General features: G+C 36.7%; 1 protein-coding gene across 2 annotated transcripts in view; it reads left to right on the top strand.

Moving 5' to 3' along the window:
* Nucleotides 1-26255, top strand: part of LOC126852677 (transcription initiation factor TFIID subunit 1) — a 114136-nt gene that overhangs the window by 41506 nt on the left and 46375 nt on the right. The window contains exon 1 of one of the 2 annotated variants that reach the window (XM_050597719.1): nucleotides 3015-3139. The exons of the other annotated variant lie outside the window; for it this stretch is intronic. The gene's annotated coding sequence lies outside the window, so the exon portion shown is untranslated. Of the gene's footprint in view, nucleotides 1-3014; nucleotides 3140-26255 lie in introns of those variants that run through there. 2 annotated transcript variants of the gene reach the window in all.

The raw sequence follows: 26255 nt of genomic DNA, 5'->3' as shown, positions 1-26255 counted from the left end.
CTCTGCCACGAGGGTAATACTTGCTGACCATAAGTCACTTATGTAAATCTGCGAGATGGAAATACGCAACCCACAGTGATGGCATAGTGACTACGAAGAACCCCAAATTGAATGCAATATTCAACGTTTCGTAACGATTTCAGTTGTTTACAATAGTAATGGTTTAAGAATCATTTCCCAGCATCTTTATAAATAATCTTAAAAAGATTGCTGGTAAAATGAAAGCTCATTAATGACGTGACAATATTTTTAAGCTCTTATTAATGTGTCTATCGTCTTTCGCCTATTGTAGATTAACAGCAGAATGTCAATTAGTGATGCCAAGATTTGAGAGGATGTTTAATAAAATTTTTCTTGCGCCACTCAATTCACCTTCTACCGAGACAGGGAGACAGAAAAGTATTGAGAGAGTACAGATACGGTACCGAGGAAAAACGAGACGAAATAAGTTCGCGACGGCAGCTCAGTATTCAAGCACCCTGAGCCTCTTTCAGCACGTCAATTTATTCTTGCTGCCCTTTTTTCGCGACGATATTGCGCCATCAAATTTTTCCGGAAAATCTCGCTTGCGATATTCGCACAATTTCGTTCACCTTGTCGCGTATGTTTCGCTTATTGTCGTCATTTTACGTGATTATTTATGATGCGTCCAACTTTGAAATAGCTCGTTATGTTGATGAAAAGCACCATCGTCATCTCAGCAAAGTAGGCTAAGTGTCAGGGTCGAGAAAATTTTTTATACTTGGCGCTATTTTTTCGAGAATTTTCATTTGAGACTCTGAACATACGCATTAAAATTGCATATTAACATAACGTGCGCGTGTTTAATATATTAAGATATTATATGTTTTTCTAGTATCTAGAAACATTTAGCGTGTGTGTTTGTGCATGTATGTGTTCTGGTAATTATCGGCTTCAATCCTTATTTGATTGTAGTAGTCGTTGCTAAAACTGCTGATTTATCTTTCGTATACCCTCGGCAATGCTAGCTATCCGCACATTAGCCACCTAATCTCCAATCGCTCGCCCCGAAAGGCCGTGCGGCGAATTTCAGCGAGCGGCAAAGCATCGCTGATCAATAAAAGAAGCCGTTGTGCAGCTTAATCTTGCGACTAGCTTTGTGATTGATTCGAACATATTTCCAGCTTACGCGCAGAGCATGATCGATCTCTTTTTCGAAATCCCATTGTAGCCGCAATTTGATCTCGTTAGAGCTTTTTACACGAGGAAATTATCACAAGCTCGTAGGATAATAACAAAAGCCGTAATCAGTCAAAATAAATTACTCCGATTGGATTAAATTTTTTATATGTTGGCAATTATCTTTCGACGAATTTTTAAAATGGAATTGAATCTTTCAACTTTAATATCGACGGATACGATATTTACTTTTGTAGTACAAAGCAACGCGCAGTCAGTCAGTCGAAACAATTTCCCTTATCCTTATAAACACCGCTTTTTCTTTTCGAATACCCGACTATGTTCGATAGGGCGGATTTGAATCGTGCAATATGTCGCATAATTCGGCCATTCCTCATACCACGTTTGCGAGTTCGGGGGAGGAACAAACTTCGACATGTGTAGGCATGCGTGTATCGCTTGTAGTTTCATAAGTACGCGGAATACACAACTCCCCTATATTATGCGAAAGTCACGAAACGTAAAATCGATTCAGAAGGTATCAGGATCTTATTGTTTGACGAGGGACGCTTTTCCGAGATTGATAAATGCTTCCGTAAAATCGCCGTATACGTCATGTATTCGAGAAGATGGTTAAAAAATTTTGTTTTTTATTTTATTTTATTTTATAATTTATTTTCTTCATGCAGCTACATGATGTTATCCGCTCCGTAGAGTTTTTTTCAGAATAGAAAAGAAGGACGTGGCAGCAAAATTTTTTGCAGTTAAATCACAGACGCGACAAGAGTCGCAAACTCTTTTCAGGAAATTAAGCCTTTTCTTTCCCTGCCATTCCGTAGCATTCTTCGGAAGCTGTTGGTGCTCGACCCGCTTTTTCACCCTAGCAATTTCGCGACTTACAAAGAAGATATTTTTGTATTCACGAGTATGATAATGTCCCTTCACGAGCCTTCTTCGCACCTGCAGTCAGTCGCGCGTGTTTGCGTGTTACACGAGCTTGTAACGGGGAAGACATTCGTGAATACGAGGAATACAATGTCCTGGATTCGGAAACCGGCATTGGCAGGTAAACCAGTCCCGGCACCGCGAAAATCTCGGAATAATTTTACATATTTCAGCACAGCTTGTCGAAGCGGTGACAAAGAAGCTTACCTGTTATCTACGCCGAGAGAAGAACATCGGGATATATGCAAAATATTTTTATCGCGGGCGTTACTCCGATAAGATTTATGTATGTTTGACTTGACATCAGTCTGCTTATCTATTCGCTTTACATCACGAAGTGTTATCTACATGTCTGCGCGCTCGGATCGTGTCTGTATTCTTGTTAAGTGTATCCGTGATACATCGGTTACCTATATCTCGTATGAATCGTGTTTTGCTAATGACACGTTTTCAACAAGATTTATTATTAACAATATTTTTATTTCTAGCTTCGTCAGCAAAAATTACAATAATAAAATTATAATATCAATGCTCTAAAAATTGGAGAATTACGCGATTGATAATGGCAAGATTAATTGATTTTAAATCAATAAACTGTAATTTGAAAAATACCGGCTTTTGATATTTTTTTATAAAAGTTTGCTAAAATCAGTAGATAAGGGATGACGCGTGTAAGGACATAAACAAACTTGGCGCCACATTTCAAAAGCCGGGGTAAAGCTTCGCCAGCAGAGAGCTCCGGCATCGGGGGCGCGAAGTCGGGGATGCAATCGATTGCGATATATCGCAAGCAACCCCGGCGCCGAAGGGCGGCGGGCGCGGCGCGTGCGCCCCGCTGGGCTCGTACGGATTGGCCCGCGATGATGTCATGCAGTGCTCCCCTAGGTCTCTGATATCATCTGCGGCCTCGTCTGCAGTCCACACCGACCACTCGAGCGGCGTAGCCGCGTCATCGGAGATATTGCACCTGTGTGCTCGACATTCTCACGCCGTCCGCTTTGCACCGGTTTGCCGCAGAGATCCGGGTCCCCGGTGCTGTACTCCGCCGGCGAAGGTGAGTTCATTCTCTGTAGCTCCATTACGCTATCGTGCTCCCCCGATATTTCTCGACCGAGTTAACGGCGCGAGAAGTGCGTTTCGTCATCGCACGTATACACGTCCGACCCGATGTCGGTGTAAACATACGTTCGCCTGCCGTGCCTCATCGCGTCTGTCATCACTGTCATCACGCCGTGATTTAAGTCCGTTCATTTCTCGGTAGTGATCGCAAAATTTTAGTCATGAGCTAGTTATTATCGCAGTCGGATTTAATAGCGCGAGATAATATTCTCGACAATTTGTTCCCGGCGAAAGAGCTTGCGGATTTCTCTCAGGGGTGTATGCACTCTATATCTCGGCATAATTCTTGCAGCAATAGCCGCACTCATCAACACGTGGATGATATCTTTGAATATAGCAAAACTCTATCAAGGATTTTTTATTTTTGCCAGACAGTTTGTTTTAGTAGAATTAATATTTATACAAATTTTTGAAATATAAAAGTCAGACCATTTTGACTCTTCTTTCTGTCATCGAGAAAGCTATTAGCATATTTTATTGATTAATATAAATGCGTAGGCTGATAAAATTTTTATATAATATACTTGTATTAAGATTTTTTGTTTTAATTTTATAAATTAATGCATGTATAATTTTAATCAATATCTTTTTTAATCAATATCTATTTTAAGAAAGAAGCATTTTCAAGTATTTGTAGAGATTATCGATTAACAATATTTTATCCTTTAATTTTCTGAACCTTTAGTATCTGATTTCCACTATCATGCTCTAGTTTGTATTATTTGAAGACGTGCATTGGTACTAAATTAAACAATCTTTATTTTTGATAACATTGTTCACGACTGGTAAAACAGCGTACGCGACAGAATATTGAGCAAACGCTGATCTCGAGGGGATAATTGCATTGCCGTGTCAACCGATGTATCCCAAACTGCTGACCGCTTTTGCCATCGATGAGATATATGAGTTTATATGAATATATAGGACAGCGCGTTGAGAGAGCTCAACTTTTCTCGCCATAAAGCACGTTGTTTTCTGTTTGTGCAAATAACTTTAAAGTGCGGAGACTTTCTGGGACGCTGCACGTTAGCAGAAAACTGTCGCAAAGTACTGCATTCTTTTATAGTCTTTAGCATATATGCCCACGATATGTTGAACGAATTGCCGGTATTTTGTGTGAAATATATACTATTGGAAGAAAATCTCTCTCTTTCTCTCTTTTTTGGTGATGTTACATCGAATATTGTTGTAAAAAATGTTATCTTTATTTAGTTTACGTACATAAATAGAATCAATCTCAAATAATTATGTCAATAACGTAGTATTATGAATATTTTATAAAATTATTAAATTACATATTAAATTATGCAAATTATATAGGAGGTTAAATTTCAAACGTAACAAGTCGAATATCTCGATATTGAACTTAACTAAATGAAATATTGAAATGTTTTTTTAGATTGTTTTAAGACGACAAATTTTAATAAAAAGAATTTGACTTAGGATGGATGCATAAGAAAAAACCAGATCTCGATTTTTAATTAAGAATTAATATTACGTTAATATTTTTTAGATGTTTAAATATTATTTTAATTGTTTAGGTTATTAAATTTTTATTATCAAGAAAAAGCAGACACAGTTTTAATTAAATTTAAAATAAAGAAATGTCATGTATTCATACATATTTCATGTAAATTTTACAACAGAAAAAGGAAAATGTGTGACATTTCCTTCTATTTAAATATTTTTCGCTAACCATTATAATAATTAATTATTAAATTATGTTTTAACGGCTACAAGCTGTGACAAATGTTATTAATTATTTCTGAGCAAAATGTTGGAAAATATAGAAGTCATGTGGAATCATGAATGCTGTAGTCATAGAGAGAAATATAGAGATAGAATCACCATGTGAACTCTCGCTGTCTACAGATACATATGTGAATTCTCTCATCACATGTGCTTGTTTGAATGAACCAATTGCATCCGACAAAACTTTCTGCATTTAGAATGGAGTTTTGCTTAACGCTCAACTACTGGCATGTTTCATTTCAAAATGAAGCTTCAATCTCTACAAGTGAGAGCATCGATACATTCACACTCGCAAACCGTACTCTACCTGAAACCTGACATTACTTGTTAATTTAAAGTATGCTAAAATTGACACAAACTTTTTTTTTTATTTTTACTTTCAATTTACTTTTTCAATTTGTATAATCTACATGATATTAAATTAATTTAATTTATGCATAAATTCTCTCTTGACGCATTATTACTCTAAATAATCTATATTATTATTTGCATATATCATGCTCATATATATGAATAATTCGATGATTATACATGCCAGCCAGATATATGTACAGAGATATAGTGCCTGTATCTATTTTAGAAGATCTAATTTTCAGGAGCCAGATACATATATAGCTTTACATATTTTCCTTATAAAGACATCAACCGCCAACTTTTACTGACAAACATAATTTGCTGACATGTTTTCGAGTGGAGTTGTCTCTGAGTCTCATATAACTTTTCTTTCGGAAGAACTCATATGACGTTAACATGAAGTCTTATCGTCGCGCGAAGTTAAGTGAGTTTCCGTATAGTAGTTTTTTATATTATGTAGACTTCTCACATTAAAAAAAAACACAAAGTAAATTTTATGTAAATTATAAAATATTTTTTTGTAATATTATTTTATTTTTGTTCGGATTAAAAAAAAAATAAAAATATCTAATTCTAAAATTCTAATTGATTTACAGGATGGATCCAAACTTCGATTAGGTTTTGAGATAATCAGTTTCAAATATAATAAAATAAAAAATAAAAAAGTATTTTTTTGGATATTGACGATGGAGCTTTTTAAAAATTATTTTAATCTTATTTGAAAAATAATTTAACTTTTTATATCTTTTGTTTCGATAATTTTTGTTAAAAAACGCATGCTTTCTCTGATATTTTTAAAAATTTCTAAAATAACCGTGATTTTTGGGCATTAACTCTTTAAGGAAGCATTTTTTTATGTTTAATGGAAACTTTTTGTTCAGAATTAAATTTCTTATAAAATCTTAAAGTCTGACCGGAACATTTGGGCTCACTCTGTGTAGCTGTATGAGAATGAATTAAAGAATGTTAAGACGTAGCGTTTTTTTTTTACAACATCATAAACGCTATAATGTGCCATTACATACAGTACTCATTCCGATATTGAAGTCCCGTTTACGACGCAAAGCGATTATCATCGATTTAAAGGCTATAAAATGACTGAACTTAGTTGTGTGTTCACTTAAATTGCCTTGCTTGTTTCTATAACGTGCTTTAAATATCGTCGAATGTCCTTTTCCAGATTTTTAAATTTAGAATAGATTTAGAATAGATATAAAAAAAACATTAAAATTATTACCATTTTCAGAAAACAGATAAGACAACAAAAATTTATAAATTTATTTTTTTCTTTAGTTAATCTTAGCATAGATTTGAATAAAATTTTACGAATCAATTTTAATAACAAATATATGCAATGTTAAAATTTAGAAAATTACGTGCAACATATGAACGTTATAGTCTTTGTCTCTATTTTCACAAAGAAAAACTGTTCGCACTAAAGTTTGCGGCTAAAAAGACATCCGATGGTTTCGGAGCTCTATATATATATATATCAGACTGGTTACGCATCGATGGCGAAGGCTTTCGCCATGGGAATAGCGCGGTCCTTGCCTAGCCTAGTGTCGAGACATATTTATAGCGATGTGCGAGGGGTTTTGGGATGGCCAGAGGCGAGAAAAAAATATACGCACGGCACACACGCAGATATAACGCTAACGTTACAGCCAGTTCTCTCCCTTGGTGCCCAAAGCGCCCTTGCATTTCGGGAATGCCATTCTTTTCTTCTCGTAGGCTCTCTTCGTTTCAACGTGTGCGCGTCTCCTTTTGTGCGCGCTTTGCGGCTTGTCGACCTTCCTAAATTCATTCGCGGTCGAACTTTTGAGCGCTCAAGCGTTAAAAAATTCGCACTGCTTCGCCGATGTGATACTTTTCTCGTTTTATTACATTGTTGTTTGTAATCGGTGGATGGAATGAAAAGGTTTGTACTTGCGGGCATACGCTTTGTGAGTTTTAATGCAACAAATAAATTCTATTCGGCAATGTAGATTCAAGAGTTATAAAGCATTATTTGTGCAATATTTATAAAAGGATAGTTGTGATCTCTTCGAGATTTTTAAATATTATATTTATCACAATAAAAAAAAAAATAAATAAATAAAGTATATATTTGTTACATGAAAAAATATTATTTTTTTCATATCATCATACAAATTTTTTTAATATTTATGTAAAACTTTAAAAACTTTGTTTCATGTATCATTCCTTCCGTAATTCGTGCCTGTCATCATCAGGCGTGGTTTTACAGGATAAAAAAATAATTGCGTCATTAAGTCGGCAAATGAGGGTCGTGGCAAATCGTTAAACTTTATCTCCTCGATATAATGACGGATTTGACGAAACAGGTGCGAAAGAAAAAGATGACGCGGATAGACTTAGAAGTAACGGGGAAAAAGAGAGAAAAATAAAAAGAGAGATGCGATGTCGATGAGTCGTGTTGGCCAATCAGAAACGCAAACATTGGGGCGTTCGAGGGATAAGTAATTTTTCGTCTCGTTGTCTAACGTACCGGTTATCAACGTCGTCATCCTTGCAACACCCCGCGTTCTGTCCTTCGATCCTCTCTCCGACAATCCCCGCAGTGCGGAAAGTTGCTCGAAAACTTGGAAGATCCGTCAAATTTTTGTACGGCGCGGGTCGACTTGGCTCGACTCCAACTCCGCTACGGCGGCTTGTCAGCCTCTTTCCTAGTTTCTGAACATAACTAAAGGAATGAGGATAAGAGCGGATGTATCATTAATTCATTTCATTCAAATGCGTGCATTCTGATTATAAATATATTTTATTCTGGATAATTTTTCTTCTCTCTCTTTTTTAAGATGTTAAAAAAATTTTAATATTCACATATTATATTTTTGCTCTATATATAACAAAATGTAATTTTTGCATGAAAGAAATTAATTGCCTTGAAGATCGGTGATATAACACGTTTATGATAGATAGAAAACGCGTAAAGAACGTGAGGCAACCTATATATATCACTCAATTTACCGTGGCTATTATTAGTTATTAACTGCCGGTCTTCTACTTCGTTTGCGAGAAACAATGACTGCTAATATAAAGCAGCGTACGTAATAGTTTATTGCGAATCGGCTGAATCAGCTCGAGCGCTATTTTAACCGCGATAATCGCACCGCATGATGTCACTATTATTGATTTCGGTAGGCGGCAAAGAGGCGCAATAAAGCGCGTGAGTCATTGCGTGTCCCTGGTGCAGTTGCACGGAGAAATCGAGGGGTGAGATCGGAATCTTATGGGGCCAGATCCAGATTGATGTCTTCGCAGGACATCCTTAACGTACCGTGTAATTCGGTTCTTTCTCGCGTCGACGTATCCCGAATCGATCATTCGAAATCGCTCCGTTCGTGAGTTGCGTTTCATTTAAATTCAGTTCCCCGATTTATTCCAGGCAGAGATACGCGCGCGCTGCATATTCTATATCAAAGCGTTGTTATTTTTTTTTTAATCGAGAAATGTAATTATTATTATTACATTACTTATCCATCCAGAATGCTGGGGCGCATTCTCTTTGTCATAAACTTTATTTAATCACAAATCATGCACGATATTATTTTTGTCTCGTATCTTGTAGTTTCAACGGCCACGCTTCAACATTGATTTTTCATAAAAACTTTTCTCTGTTTTTCCTATCAATAATAGTTTGAAACACACACACGCATCAACATCTTATAAAAAAAGTTTTGGGATGTCGTAACAGAAGTTTTTGTTGACAGCAGATCGAGGACTTTTTGACAGAGTTCTTAAGATCAAAATAAGTCTGACAGTTTTGCTTTTTATGTATCCTACAATTTATTACTTTTTATTACTTTTATGTATTTCTAAAATTTATTAAATTTGTTACTTTTATATATCCCGGAACAAAGAAACACAGATGTGTTTCTCTTACAAAATTTGTGATATAATATAAGCGAGATATGTGACTTCTACGCGTTTATCCGAGTGACGACACATTCGCTCTGGCATTTTTCGCGTTGCAATTGCATCTGCGCGTAGTGAATGACGATTTCTTTGCATCCCGTTTTGCCTTTGTTTAACGGAGAACGTTGAATCATGAAAACGACCGCGTGAGCGTTAAAAGCCCCCGTGTCAAGGGAATTATGGCAAAGACGGTGGGACCAAGGGAGTAGGCGCGGAAAGTGTAAGATGGTTAAGAGAGCAGATGCGGGCGATTCGGCGAAGGGCGGGAGGAATGGTTGCACTTATAAATCGCTTAATCGCTGCTTTTCACGGATCAGAAACTCTAGAAAAACTTTTCCACCTCCTCGAATCTCCACCCCATCCGTCGCTTGCCGCAGCAGTCGAGAATGCTTGATGCGTATGAAAAGCGAAATGGGCTTTCGGCGACGTCCGTCAGGCGCTTTTTCATAACGCTTGATAAATCATGACAGATTCTATGTTTTGTTGATTTCACCTGGCCGTTCTTTGGGGGAAGAAGTCTTCAGGAAATCAGGGATATTGTCTTTTTTTTGCACAAATGATAGAAGCGCGAAAACATAGGAGTTTGTCGTGTGTTTCTTTAAAATAATTAATTTTTTTTTTATTATTTAAAATATATTTTTATTTATTTTATAAGTTAATATGTTAATCTTTATTTATTAAAAAACATATAATTGTGAATGTGCAGTATATATAATTATAAAGATTAATTGAGAGAAAAAATAAAAATAAAAAAGTTTATTTGATTTAATTCAGATGAATATTACTTCCGCATGAAAATCGTGAAAAGATAGCTCCTATGAATACGTATAACGTTTTTTGATGTTGTAATTAAAAACATCCAATTAAAATTTGATTACAGAATTTATAAATCTTGAATTAATGGTCCAATGACTTTTATAAATATTTGAATCTTTCATTAAAATAAACACTAACATTTATAACATGTTTTTTAATTATTTTTTATATATAAATATTTTAGAAGTTGTTAAAATTTAATTATACGGAAAGTGTGCACATTGTGTTATTATTTTATAGTAAATTAGTTTTGCATTTAGATTTCTGTCACATCGTCGAACATATTAAGTGGATTTGTGTTAAAAAATAAAAAAGTTGTCATAGCTGTCGCCGACGAAAATAATTGCAATATCTGACGTGCGATTCTCTTGGCAGAGAATATAAAAATTTCATCGGCGAAAATCGATGTATCTATCGTATATATTGTATAAAGCATACTCTCCGCTGATGGAATCTTGCAACCTGACAGCAATCTCCAATTCCGATAAATCACATATCACATCGATAGTAACTGCGAATGCAAAATTCCAAAGGATATCATAATCATTTAATGACGCGACTGCTAGTGTACTCCTATTAAATGACGTAAGGTACAACGTAACATCAAACGTTAGCATTTCGATTATCTGATTAAATTATAACAAAATGGTGTGAAAACACTAAAAAGGTATACAGGGTGGTTTCAACTTTTGCCGCATATTATATTTTTATATGAATATTATGATATGTGTTATTAAATAATTTTAATATCACAATGCAATTTCATTTTTTTGTTCCTTTCAGAATTTTTCCTTTGCTTTGACTGGCCAAGTATACATGAACATGACATCTGTCAATACGTATCATTCTATGCGCAATCACGTCCCCTGTTTCTGATTATATGCCGGATTCCTGCTCGATGAACATGCTTGTACGAAAGGGCGCGCACACACACACTCGTCAATATACGCGCGCTCATCCACACGCACGTCGACAGCCGACGAAGATTAAAGCGATCACGGGCATCGATTGCGCTTGCGATTAATGCTCTGTCTGCCTCAGTCTCGCCTTTTTGTTTATCCCTGCAGAATGCGCGATTCCGCATTATCGACGCCGACGTGCGCCCCCTTCTCGCGGCCACCCTTGCTTTCCTCGACCCCCCTATTTCGCGAACTCGAGTGGGTGTAATTTTTTTTTTGGCGCCGGTGAGTGTGTTTTTCATGTGCCGCTGTTTCCGATAATTTTTCATCGGGCCTTCATTTTCGAATCTTTCCAATGGCGATTCTCGCTTCCAACTCGCTGCGATTTTGTTTGATTCATGTTTTTTTCGCATCGTACAAAAATATTTTGAAATTACTTAACAAAACATTGCAAAAAAAGAACTTGATTAATAAACTATGAATTAGCGAGTGAAAGAAATTTAAATAATCATAACCAAAATTGGTTTATAAATTTTTGAATTAAATTTGATATAATTTTGTTAAATCGTTCTTAATTATTATGCATTTGAATGCGCCGGACACTATGTTAATTCAATGATTCTTTGCGGAATAAAACCTTTACTGCAAATTCGCATAATAAACTATTATATTTCCCTCTTAATGCAAGTTGTGTTTGAAGTTAATTAATTTAATTTTATTTATTTATTTGTTTTTATTCAATTATCTTTATATATTTTTTTTTTCTTTTGTGCGATTTAAAATAATTCTGATATCTTAAACAAAAAATGTATACGTCCTTAAATTTGCGCGCGCGCAAATCGAGAAAGCATGCAGATTTTCTCTAACATCCATCACTTAATAGCCTGACAATCTCCGTGACAATCCATTATCAATCTTGCTAATGTCGCGGTCGTCCCCTTCTGATTATCATAGCGTTGCTCTGACTTTGCATCGCAATGAAACGAAACCTTGAATAACGTCTAGGTATTCTAGGGGACAGAAGCACGGGAAATCGCGGGGCCTCATTTTCCTTTCCTCTCACGTTTCATTCTCAAATCTTTCACTGCCCTTTGTTCTGTTTCCGTATTGTCAAGAGCAGTCGATTAAAGATAAAAAAAAAGACGCGATTCATTTCCCTAAACAAGCGCTGTAAGTAAAATCAAAGATAACTATTCAACTACTAGTTAAAATAATTCGAACGCTCGAAGTTCGTGTAGTTAGTCTTTGATTTGGTTAAATAAAATAATAATTTATCGCGATGATGCTTCTAATAGAGAATCTCTGTACGCGACTCTAGAGTATTCACGACTTTGATCTGCATGAATAAACTCATAATGGAGCTTGGGGAGTAGCTCGTAATGCAAAACGAAAATGGCGTGCGCTTCTGTCCTGCAATTCTGTCTGCGATCCCATTCTAATTAAGTAATATCATAAACACACCAACCCTCTGCTTGCGCATATGTTCGCTCGCGTGCTCTCTCCCTCGCTTTCTCTCTTTCTCTCTTTCTCTTTGGATTCCCTTTTCCCTTCTGCTCGATCATATGTGTTCGAAATGACTGGCATGTTTCAAGAGCCATTTTCCGATTGGCTAGTGTCCATAATTGAGGTCGAAGGATCCCGTAGATTCGAATGATGTTTTAAGCAATCGTAAGGTTGGTGGAAAGATGGCATACGGAGACCTAAATCGATAACATGGGGGATTTTTGGCGAGCGTAGTATTGGACGGAATCGAGACAATAGATTTAAAGTGTCCCGGGAAAACCCCATGGACCTTACAAACGCGATGCAGCGGTCAATTGCTATGAAAGACGAAGAGAAGGATAGAGAGATTCGTGTTGTTGCCGTCGTCGAGTAGGAAATCGTTCGTCCCTTCTCTTACGGTTGAGCTCATCTGCCCGAGTGTATTCTGAGGATTTAGCGAGGCTCGCCGAAGTGTTTGCTCCGGCCGGCTCGGGGAGGACAAATTTGCTCAAGGGAACTCGCTGATTATCCGTCGAGAGGGTAAAAAGACGCTGAGAGGAGAACCAAGACGCTTATAAATTGCTGATTAAGAGCAGACGCTTCTGTTAATCTTTACGGTTTGTAGATCGCGTATATATGGTTTAATCATAAACTATAGCTGTGAATTCTATAATATGTGACAAATCATACAATTGTCTGTTTTTTTCTTTATTTTAATAATTAAAATGGAATTAGCAAGGATTTATTAAAAATGCCAAGTAAATTTGTAAAAAAATTATATGATTTTAACTTGTTTTTGGTATCAAAATCGATTAGCAATACATGCATTGCTTCATCTGCAAGTTTATCAATATTTCATTTATTCATATTGTCAGAATCACGCAAGAAAACTTTTTTTATCGAACGGAATTTGTCACAAAAAAGAGACAATGACATTTTGCTCATATTTACGTGGCGAAATATCTTGATAATTAATGAATAATAATTAATATTACGTAAATCTGAGATAAAAAAAAAAAAATTTTATCTCTCAGCATAAAAATGACTTTTCAGTCCCATCAAATGTAATCAACGATATGTACGAAAGCTTCTCTTCGTTGACGATCATTTACCCTCGCGATGGTCACGATGGTGTACGAGCAGATTGCCGCTTTGGCAACTCTACAGCTTCCTCTTCAAGGAAATCGATTTTCAACTCGCGTTACGATTCCATTTAAACGTTCACAACACTTCCATTCGCGGTGCCTTTGCAATTTCAGTCTGCGGAAGTTTGTATTACTTTGAACGAACATTACTACTAGCTGGAGATTTAAGATATAAACAACTTTCTACGAGAAAGGAAGTAACCTCGCGATGAAATATTATTCGCAAATTTGCAGTTTTGTTAATGGCAAATACATTTTGACAATGTTCCTCAACGCAAAGTGAGGAGAAAGTCATTATCGAAACATCGTTGCGTGGTACGTTAATTTTTTTGCTTGTCCGGTTCGCAATTTTTACATGGAAATCGAATGCGTCCAGAGATGCAGAGTCGAAGCTGCGACATGACAAGTCTGCTCTTTTTTGACGTAAACATGGCAGGAATCAACGTGAGCGAATATTCTCGTCGCGACGATACACACGACAATCCGCTCGGATGGAAAATGCCGGTGGGGTGACTCTGCTGTTTTGAATATTACTCTCTAGCGACTGCTGCTTTCCGGGAAAGCTTTCTCCGGCAAAGTAATGCAGCACTCTACGAATAAGGAGAAGGAAATATCACATCGGGTCAAGTGATTGCTGAACAAACTATCGACACTTCAACGTATCGACATGATTCGACGCTCCATTTTTGCTTAACGTTTTTACGAATGCAATTTTCTACATTTTTGATAAAAATATCTAATATATATGTAAAACAAAAATTTTCTAAGCAGACTGATTGTAACTTTACAATTTTATAACAACTCGATATAAAGCAATACAAAAACTATTTTTCATATTGCATAAACTTACATTCCACTACAATTTATGTTACTCGCATAATTTATGTAGCATGTATCTCGAATGAAGATTACGAGTTCCATGACGATTTATGCTCGAATGGCTGTCGCCTTGTGCGGTTGCGAGGGTTTCAATTATGAACTAATTACGTCATGTGTGTATACATGTACGGAGAGCAATTACTGCGGCGGCACATGCCGACAATGTTTTGTCGTGCGCTTTCGGCTCCGCTAAATACGTCGTTAGCAACACCGTGCCATGTGGCATTACACGTGTCCGCGAGGGTGGACGATGCGACCATCCCTTACGTTTCCTGGAAAATGATTTCAACGAGCAACCGGTACGGTTCCCAGTCGGGATCCGTCGTATCTCGTAGCGATACATAAATCATTCATCAAGATCTTGTTGACAAAACTGATTGCACATTTCCTTCTCGACGCTTCCGCTGGCTTTTCTTTAACCGATCAAACGATTTGTGTATAGACGAAAACGCGTCTCGGATTTCCGCGTCGATAAGTTCGCGGTCGTGATTGCGGCATCCGGAGGGCGGAATTCTCCCCCACATGATCCGTCCTGGATCGAGAAGCACGCGTTTCCTGCAGCTGCACCTCGCATTCCTCGTTTGCCTTAATTAGCTTCCGCCCGGTGATGACAGCCGCGAAGGGCGAAGGGCAAAGACGTGGCGTTGTGTCGGTGTCGTGAAAGCTTTTAAAGCTTCCTTGAATCGTCCGTCGAGGGTGGATCGCAAGGAAATTATTCTCGAGCTCATAAACGCCGCGCTCTCCGAGCGTAGACAACAGCCGCAAATGATCTTCTGTCGTCGTGCATCCAGTTTTTAAGAAAGAATGGAATGTTGTACTTTGACATTGAAATCGTTTAAGAAGCAAAAGACTTTCTGAGGGAGAATTTATTGCACCACTTGCGCAGATTACGGCAAAGTTCACGTTTTGCTTTTGGAGAGAAATGTGTCTTTGACGTTGTTTATGTCTCTTTTCTTAGTCTGTCTTTATATATATGTATATATTACATTCAATTTTCATCAGTTTTTTGATAGAAAGATAATGTCTTTTAACTAGATTTTCTCAAAAGAAATTAAACTTGAATTTAAATTTAAAGATAGATGTTTCATATACAGGGTAAGCCCAAACATTCTGGCGGGACTTTGAGATTTTGTAGGAAATTTAATTTTGATCAAAAAATTTCCTATAAATATGGGTTGAAAAATGTTTTTTTTTTTTTAAGTTAGCGTTTAAAATCTCTGAAATCACGGTTATTTTTTACATTTCTACAAATATACAGAGAAAGTATGCGTTTTTAACAAAAAGTATTGAAACAAAAGTTGTTTCAATACTTTTTGTTAAAACAAAGAGAATTAAATTATCTTTTAAATGAAATCAAAGTAATAGTACGTTTCATAGATTTTGAGAAAATAATAAATAACTTAAAATAACCAATTTCATCCTGTATATGCTTTCAGATTATGATATCAGCTTTTGGATTAAACGACGTTTATTTTTCCGCGAGTCTTGTTTATATGCCCTTAAAGTTTGCAATAGTTTTGTGTATACACCGCACGCGCCTCGCCTTATCGATAGACATGAAATACCAGCTGGAAGAATTAGGGTGCCACCCGTCTGAGGTGGAGTGACGCGCATGGTTCGTTTTACCGATCTTGTGCTTTTCCCCTTGACATTCGATGCCGCCACGTGTGGTGTGTGCGCGACGGTGATGGGAGAAGAAAAGATCGCTCAAGTTTTAAAATTCTGTAGATGAATGCGATACGAAATCAATGCAGAGACTGTGAAATATCTCAGAGATGGGTCATCCTTTTGGCGAACCCTCTGCGATCATCTGTGTGCGTAGGGTGTGTACGCATATATGTGCGTGTATTCGCGCGCACGCATTGATTTCTTCAAAATATATTCCGGATATGACGTCACGCCTTGGCGCGGATCCAGCGTGATCGAAATTCAGATAAGAGGCGTCGGGAGCCGAAAGCCTCAGGATGCGTTGCGCGACCAACATACCTCCGTACGGATACCTTGCTTTGCCATTTCGAGTAGACGGATGTGACCCTCGAGGTATGCTCTAGTCGTTTCATCGTGAATTGCTGAAAGTGTATCAATGTTGTATGAGCACTGTCAACTGCGGTGTGCCATTACATTACAGCGTTACATAGAAAGCCAATATCGCGTTTGAAACGAACGTTGCCAAAATATAAGAAAATTATCTTGCATTTTTATCATCGACTCTATCAAAAATTATCTCTAATTGCTTTATAGAATATATTTAATTAATTCTGTTAAGAGTGTTTTCCACTTTGAATTTTTTTTATATGATTTCATTAAATCCTTTTCTCCTTTTCATTTAGCAGTCATTACGACCCGCCCACCCTTGATGTTTGCGTTACTTATCGCGGATTCGCAATCTTGCTTGACCTTCACCCTCCCACGATTGACGTAAGGTGCGTAGAGGCTCGTGCCGTGTAATGATAATTCATGGCAAACGTTATTCATACCAGAAGTTCGTCCGAGGTTATCGCGGTAGTTTGCCCTGGGGGCAGTCAGGGAAACGCACCCCTTGCGGCCAGTTCTCTCTTTCTCTCTCTCTCATCTCTTTCTTTCTCTTTCCGTCTTGCGCAGTGCCGCCCTGGCCATGCAAAGTAAGCCAGGGGTTGTTAGATTAAACTCCAACCCCTCGCGACGCCCCGGATGCCTCCAACGCCACGACGGGTTAAAAACAGACAGAAAGGGTATGACTCATCCTTCAGTGATAATTCGAACCTTGCGCAGGAGTGAACAATAGCGACAGTCCTTTTAAATGATATAACGTACATTTCTTGGTATTATTCTTCTTTTAAAAGAATTCAATAAAATTTTCATTAAAATTAATAACACCAATAGAAGTAAAAAATAAAATTGTATATTACATAATGTTAAATAAAAGTGTTTTTTGAGATTTATTAAAGATTTATTAAAGATTTATTAAAATTGCATTGAAGATTGAATTTTGACTATTTAAGTGAGTTTTCAAATCTCTTTGTAAGCAAGACAATCAGGCCAGTTACAACTTACACGGTAAGTCATTGACAAATTTCGTGTATCAGAGAACAAAGAGAGAGACGCGTTAGGTATCAAAGGGGTTCCAAACAAGTGGGTCCGCAGGGGTCGATTTATTCCACTGCTGGAAGTACATTGCGCGAATACATTATTACGGAAGGGTACCGGAAGGATTCCGGGCTAATCGGGCTCAACAATGTCGACATGCTGACAAACTACTTTCGTGCTCTCATTCATGCGGCTATGATGACGTGCGGAATGTGTCAATATATAGTTGGATGTTATTTCAATTTTCTTTTGTATAGTTTTGCGTATCAAAAAGTAATATTAAAAAGATGACAACGCACATTTATACACATTTTTTTACGATAATAATATTCGATTTATTTAAAAACAAAAAAATATCAGCTGTTTTTCTTTGCGAAATAAAACTGTGACTTTACGAAGATAAAACTATCTGTGCTCTGCAAATTCCATAAATGTCTGACCCATTTCGAATTCTGGCCGATGTCGACGGTTATAAAAAAACGATGAATCCGCTACGATATCCGCTCGTGAATATTTGACACCGACGTGATCCAATCTCGTAAAACTTCCGGAATCGTCTATTGGTTCTAGAAAGATGATTTTTAAATTTTCCGGGTATCGCATCGGTCCCATTCGTCTCGTTGCTTTCACAATTATTCCCGTAAAAAATTCCCATGAAAATTTGTTGAGAAAAATGTTTGTTATGAGAACTCGCCGTCAGATCAATAATCATAAAACTTCGCTCGTTTTTTCAATAATCATAATTTCTTGATAAAGAGGAAAAATGCGCAAGCGAGACGTTCAAGAGAAAGCACTTATCCTTTAATCTTCTAATTACGCGCGGTATAACGAACTCCTTCGGCTAATTCTCGGATCGAAAGCAGAGGATTATCCTTCCCTAATATTTCTTGTTTGAAAGTGTTTGTTTTTGGTCTTTGTACACACAAGATGCATTAATCGATTGGTATTTGTTTGTAAAAATAATGTCCATTGATTAATCAAATTCTGACAACTAATAAATATTCTGAATTTAAAAATTTTATGAATGTCACTTTGGTAACAAATATTTAAAATAATTAAGATCTGTTTTTCAAATTTCAACATGATTAATTTTTTTTCTTTTCTTTCGCAAAAGATGTTAGTGATGTTAGGAAGTGCATGCGATTCGTTCGATTATATATTTTGCGAAGTTTTCTTCTTCCAATATGATTTTATAACCAACTTTTCTTAAACTCCTAATCCAATTTTCGCGTTTATAAAAGGAGGAGGTAAAAATACTCTCGAAAAGAAAAGAATAAGTTGAAGGGAAAGAGTTTCGTGGACCAACGCACTTTGTACCGTGTCGTGCGAAGGTCCATTTCGCGTTTGAAGATTTTTCCAGATACCTGAGTCGCGAAGTGCACGAACGATCGAAACATGATAATGGCTAGAAAGTTTTTCTTTCGACAGTTTGCTGTGTTTTTTCGCAAGATACTCCGGAAGATGAATCGATGCGGAGAACTAAAGAACCACGGAAAGTAATAGACGGCATTTTTCCATCGCGCCAACACGATATTGTTCGGAGAACACGAAGATTCTATTAATACTATGAATGTCGTATATAATACAATAGCGTGGTGTGTGGCGAGCAAAGCAAAAAGATTAAATATTTCCGACAGAAATGTTCCATTTGACAAATAACTTTGTCTGAAAAATCAATTAATACTTTGATAAAATAAAAAATGATATTGACATTTAATTAATCTTTCACAATTATCTTTTTTAGATATAACGATTTGTGATTAAAAATTATGATTTTTTTACCTCTCAATATATCGTGTTTAAAAATCGTGATTAAAAATTAGTAATTTTCTGTGCTTTTTGATTTGCCATTGGAAGAGATCGGATAATATCAGAGAAGAAATTATTAAAAACAAGAAATGATTGTCACTTTGCAAAAATTAATTACAAGATCAATTATTAAAAAATATTGATCGCATGATTGCAAAAAACCATTCAATTTGTTATAAAATAGAAGATTTCTTGCAATTTTCAAATCATGAAATGATCATGTATTCTTTTGGTATGATAAAGATCTCGTTTTTTCAAAAAGAAGAAAATTATATACGAGAAGTATGTAGGAGTTTAATAAATAATCCGGAATATTATGCTGTCACGCGAAGAATAATGACTAACAATAAGGGCGATTCAATGGCCGTTCAAAAAGAAATACAATGATTGTCCACGGAAACAAGAATAAGAGCAGTAGAGATGAAAAGGGAAGAGGATCAAGAGCGTTGTGTCCGAAGGCAGCAGTCTTTCTGAAGTGAATTCATTTTTTTCGGCAAGACTTTCATTCACGCAAAAGGATTCGAACGGGCTCGCGGAATATGAGAAAGAAAGAACAAAAAAAAAAAACGAGGAAAAGAAGACGAGGGCGGAAAAGAAAGCGCGTGTCTTACGAGACCCTCGCACGCGTCACCCTCCCATTTACATTACATCCAGCACACCCGCGCCTTTTCTTCGAATCCCCCTTCTCTCGTTCCATCGCCTTTTCGCAGGACTTTATTCTCTCCCAAGAGCTGAGGATGGTACATCAAGAGCTTGCGATTTCTCATTTTCGTTAAAACGAAAATATCGATACTTCTTTCTAAGAGGCTTTAGTATATCTTTTCGCTTATAATATAATAAAATATCAATATTATAGAGTACTTTGTATAAAGTCTCTTTTACACACTTGTCGAATTCTTTTTACTATGTATATGAACGTGCTGAGAAAGATGGGATTTCTCATTTGAAGAATGAATTCGGATTGCTGCTGACATGGCTAACATTAACGCTACGCGCCCTTTTGTCACGTTTTCGCGAAAGTGTATTTTCTCATTAGACCCGATTGCAATCCTGGAAGGAAAGCAAATGTGCGACTCATCGAGCAGAGAACCTTTCTGTGATTAAATGACTACGTTTCTATTTCATGAAATAGTACATTTAATTATTGATTTTGTTTAGGTTTATACATGTGAGCTTTTTTAATTTATAATTTCCGTTATAATGAGAAATTTATATAACATTTGACTAATATATTTATCGGCTTCTTCTTATTAAATATGATATGAAATAGAAGATTATTAAATTAATGATGATACAGGGTCTTGGCTTACGCAATTAGCTGTCTTAAAAATTAGGGGAACGGTGACTAAGAGTAACCAACGAAATGAAACGGTCGGGATCGTTGACAAAGCGAAAGTTTTAATTACGTTAGACAGTGGGCAACTTGCTACTTAGAAGTCTGGTTACTATCTGAATGCAATTATGTGCCCTTTGAAACAAGTAGCTCCTGCTCTTATCTTATTTTTATTCGATTTTGCGTATTCTTGTTTGCATATCGCTTAATATATCCACTATAAGAAACATATTTCCTGTCTAAAACTTCATGTCGTATCTTTCATAGTTTCATGATTTTAATTGAATTTTTTTTAGTCATAAAGCGATGTTATTGAAGGAAGAGGCTTATCGTTATTTGATATTTTTCAATTATTGATACGACTTACAATATATTGTTTGCACTTCAAAAATGTTTTGTTCTAATGAGACTTCATTTGAGTAGATTTACGTTTTGCATGCAACACGTATACACAAGTATAGATGGCAATTACGTTAGCGATGGCAATTGTCGCTTGATCTCTTCCATCAGCCATATACTCGCAATTCGCAAGCCGTTTTCATCTCTCTCGCTCAAATTCCCTTCTTATTTTTTCAATTCGTTCACTTAGCCGGCCCCTCTTGAACGCCATCGGGTGCGGTGCTCGATAATAGAATTTGGCTGCCCTTTGCGGAACGCGCCGCGCTACGGACGGCAGATATGCAAATGATTGCTGTGCAACCTCCGAAGGGTGCATCGAGAGAGATGCCACAAGGAATCTGCGACCAGGGAGGGATCTAACGGTCCTCCGAAATATTTCGGGAAAAAGAACTTGAAGAAAATCCAGACGCATATATATATACACAAATAGGAGTATTTAATATTAAATATTATAATCCTTTACGCAAAATTGGATAGATAAATCGACAATGATAATTGTTTATTTTTTAAAAAGGTTGAGAAAAATTGCGCAGGCATTTATTTCCTTATTCGCAACAGAGCGCAAATGTTAGACAGCAGATGTTATCCATATTACACCATTAATGTGTTTTTTCGAGGCGTACCGATTTCACGGAAGAACAGTCTGTATAAATATCCTGTAGGAAAACGATGAAGGCCATTGTGGGCGCACGAACGAACCGGGTGGCTTCATTAGCGATCCGTCTACCCCTCGACGTGACGCCAAAGCAAGTCCCTGTACGCTGTATCGCGGATCGCGCTGGGCCGGCTTGATTTCCTGCGTTTGGTCAAACAGACGGCAATGACGGACTCGACTGGCCGCGGTATAGAGGAAAGGGGAAGGTTACCGAGTTATTTCATTAAGCCGACCGTGCCTGGGCAATAATTATCGTCGAACGACGAGCTGCGAGATGTTTTTCCCAGATTCTCCGCCGAGGCTGGTAAAATGTATCTTCTCGCGTCGCCATTAAAAGCGACGTGAGGTGAAAATATACGAGATTGTTCATTCGTCATGTGTTGAGCTTTATAGTTGCAATGAAAATTTTCGCAAATTTTGAAATACGCATGTAAAATTTATGTTATATCATAGTTTCATTTATAGGATCGTCTTTTTTAAATAAACAACGTGAGATGTACACGAGAGATGTGTTTTCTTAAATCGTTTTAAGGGTAATACTATGTTGCATATATAATCGTATTTTTAGCAAAGAATTTCGCAAATTCCAATATTTGCATGCGGGATATGAAAAGATATTACGGTATTGGGAATCTCTTTATGGGTTCCCTCGCCACTTTTATTTTGTACACCCCCTACGGATATTCACCCCTTGTCTGAGGATCCACCTGAAGATCCGATACAGAAGATATTTACACGCAATTTAGGGATATTTGCTGTGGGAGTGTTTTCCTTCGATCAAGTTCTACGGATGATAGGGTGATTTCTCACAAGCCGTAGGATTTCTGCAAAACATCCTTCTCGCTTTGCTCATCATTAATCATGATCGTTTTTTCTCACGTGATGATAACAAGCAGCAAATAGTAATAAAAAGAAAAGAACTGCACTATATCTATATCCTCTCTTAGAAAAAGCATGTTAAATTGATACTCGTAAGTATTGTTGCTCTTTTCCGCATCAGATTTGGACAGATTTCACAAAAAGTATTGAGCATAAAAATAATTAATGTAGTAAGAAAATCTGTGTAGTTTTTGTGTCAGATATCAAATAATTCTGAAATCTTATCATTTTTTTTTACATAGTGTTATGATAATTTGGCAAACAGATTTATTTATTTTATATTTTTGTGAATATATATTTCTACAATATTTTTCATTATTTCGTATATTCTAGTTATATATATATATATATATCTTATGTATAGTCTTAGTTATATAGAATGCAACATAAAAGAAAAGTTACAACTTAATCCAAGTTTCGGATTTTTGCACTCTGTATCAACGCATTCCGTTGGGTCTGACACTTTAATTTCACGGAATTGCCTTCCCACGCAACCAAGGCATGACCTTATCGATTCTTCGTTTTCTCGAGGTCGATTAGAACGGAGACAAGAGGCGACGTGCATTTTGGCAAATTGTTCGAGCTCGTAGACCGAGTAACTCCCTTACTTGCCTCCTCTCGCTTTGGTCGTGCCCGACACGAGCTACAAACTAGCTACCACGACGGAGTCAAATCCAATCTCGTCCTCGGCGTAATTCGGTAAACCAGTTAGAGATCCGGGGTGGCTGCGTGTCCATTTCCATTCTCGTCGTTTTCGAAATTTTCATGCTCGTCGGGCAGTCGCGAGCGATGGAGATGTCTGAGTGAGAAAGAAGGAGATGCGTGGTCCTTTTTGGCGGTCCATCGCACGCAAGACGAGAAGTAGTGAAGTCCCTTTGCTAATTCTACGGCCAATTATGTCCCGACGTCGCATGGTTTTACCCCTGCCTGGATATACTCTCGGGGGTTTGCGTGCCACCCCCTTCCCTCCCCAGAAGTTGTGGCTGAATCGTCGTTTAAATTGTTTTAGTCTTGTCGCGCTTTCTTTGAAGATTACTCTTTTCTCTCATCCTCGAGAAGAGAATCAGCTTCTCTCTTTTGTATTTTTATTATTTATCTAAATATTCATCTTCTACGTGAATTTAATTTACTTGAAAATTTATAAAAACATCCAGCAGAACTATTGTATATTATAAATTTTTCCAAAATTATATGAAAATTCTTTTTCTTAACATTTTAATTAGTTAGATACTTAAATACTTCTTATATATAATATTTTATTGGCTATGCGTTGAGAAGAGGAGTCTGAGAAAAGTCCTTCGAAGACTTAAATGAAGTCAAACGATAATGATCTTTTGCGAGGATGCTTCTCAATATCATTAACGCGACTTTCTTTTTTTGCAACTTTTCCACTCTTCCCTTAAATCCTTTAATCTTTAATCCGACGAACCTGCACGTGCTCCCGTGATTCCATTCGCTGCTGGACAGCGGTTGGAGAGACTGGAGCGGATCCATACACGTATAGATATACATATATACGCGTAGTCGCACGGCCAGACAGTGGCTCGGCGATGGTTAAGGGGTGGTTTTAGGGGCTGAATGCAAGAGGGGTTCTTCGTTCCACGGATGCTCACAAACTGGCCGGAACTAAATACTGGAACAAAAGGCGTGCCAACGACGGCGGGAATTAAAAACCGTCTCTGAGAGGAGCGCGCTCGCGATCGTAGTTGACTGTAAATTATCGTCCGCGATAAATTCTCATTGAAAAAAGGTAATTCTTTCTCTTTTTTTGTGAATTCTCGTCACGGATGAGAAAATGGAGATGCGAACTGAATATAAATTTATTTTCATATTTATCATATTCTCGTTAATATAATCAATGTGTGACTAAAATATTATCATTTTAAATAATAATAAAAGTCAAAAACTACGTTTCTGTATATAACTCATATATATATTTAAGCCAGAAGGATAGAGATGGGATAAAGAGAGATGAGGATAAAGTTCTGCCTTCATACATTCTCTTGATCCTACTTGCGCAAAATATTTTTAACGCTTGGCTTTGTGAAACATAAAGTTAAGTCCCGGTGCGACGAGAATTTTAAGGACAGCGTATGATGAGATCTCAGCTAATTAGATGCCAGAGCTTTTACGATTATGACTTTTTTTTTAACGACATTGCGTACATGTTGATGAGCAAATAATTAACAGGATAGTCAGTTTTTTGTATTTTTTTACGCGTTATTTTACACGTTAGTATAAATAATGATGTTACGGATATTACTGGCTTCCGTTACTTGAAAGCATAATCATATATTAATGCGTTCTGGCATTTCATCAGTATAATACAGAATATTAAGTTTATCCATGTACTTTGGCGCTTAATTTCTCGTTACTATCCAATTACTATTTGCACAGCACGGGTACTTGCCAACATTCATTTCCTAAAAGCTTTCTTGTGATGTTCATTCTTACTACGTGAAAATGAGGTACAACTGATGATCTCTGACGTATATCGCGAGCAATTATTTCTCAAGTTGTTTCATTAAACACACAATGTAATTACGGTAACGGTATTACTCGCAGAGTAATTGTTTCCACTTCTTGCAACAAAAAGATATTCAATTTATCGAACTATTTGATTTTTCGAACTATTTTTTTCTTCTCAAATAGTAATGCTGTCATTTTAAAAAGAGCTGGAAAATTATCGTGTTTTCACGATCTCTTTGAGAGCTATATCTTCACATTTTCATGAGCATTGATTTTCTTATGACTAGGAGGAACAAAGCCGTGATGCAGGTTTTATTTTTCGGCTTAGCGAGGCTGTTTCGCGCAATGGGAAAAGATCAGGGCTTTGATCGGAGAGCAGGTTTATCCAAAGATCTACCATTTTTCTCTTCCCTCTCTTTTCTCCTCCCGCTGCAAAATCGCAAACCAGTCAAATTTGCATGGCATTCCTCGCGACGACACGAATAAGTTGCGTGCTATAACTGATATAAGCACGGCTTAAAAGTAAATTCTACTTAGAGCACGTTTTTATTTATATGTACACAACAATTCTTCAAATAAAACACGAATAACTCTTCGAGAGTCAAAAGAGAGGCAAATGCTTACGTCGATAATCACGCTCATTGCTTAATTTCATGACAAAGCCCCGACAATCGACCCGTTCGAATATATATTTGCGTGCGTAATTTGTGGCGTGTTTGTTATCGGAGCTTTATCATCGGTCTTTAATCATGGCTATGCGATTTCATTGATAACAACATTATGTTGTCACTGTACAAAATTGAAAACGGGTATGCAAAATTTTTTTGAATTACAAATAATTGTACAAATATATTTTAAAAACAAAATATTTTGTACAATATAAGATTCGTTAAAAGCATTTATTTAAAATTAATTAAATCATGTTGCAATCACAAAAATTTAATAACAGATGAAAAATTTGTAATATTTGTTTTTCTATTAAAACAAAATTCGATATTTTTGACCTTTTGTCGAAGGAAATTTACATTAGAAATTAATTTATGAATAAATATATCGGCGGTTTAAATTCTAAAAAAATACGTGCTGATGTTCATGAATCATCGATGACAAAGTCTTCACGAGACACGATCACTCTATGACGCTATTTGTTAAACGTAGGTGAGGAAAAATGACGTGTA

The sequence above is a fragment of the Cataglyphis hispanica genome, chromosome 1 (genome assembly GCF_021464435.1).
Source record: "Cataglyphis hispanica isolate Lineage 1 chromosome 1, ULB_Chis1_1.0, whole genome shotgun sequence".
NCBI lineage: Eukaryota > Metazoa > Arthropoda > Insecta > Hymenoptera > Formicidae > Cataglyphis > Cataglyphis hispanica.
This window is presented reverse-complemented; position numbering and strand designations above follow the sequence as displayed.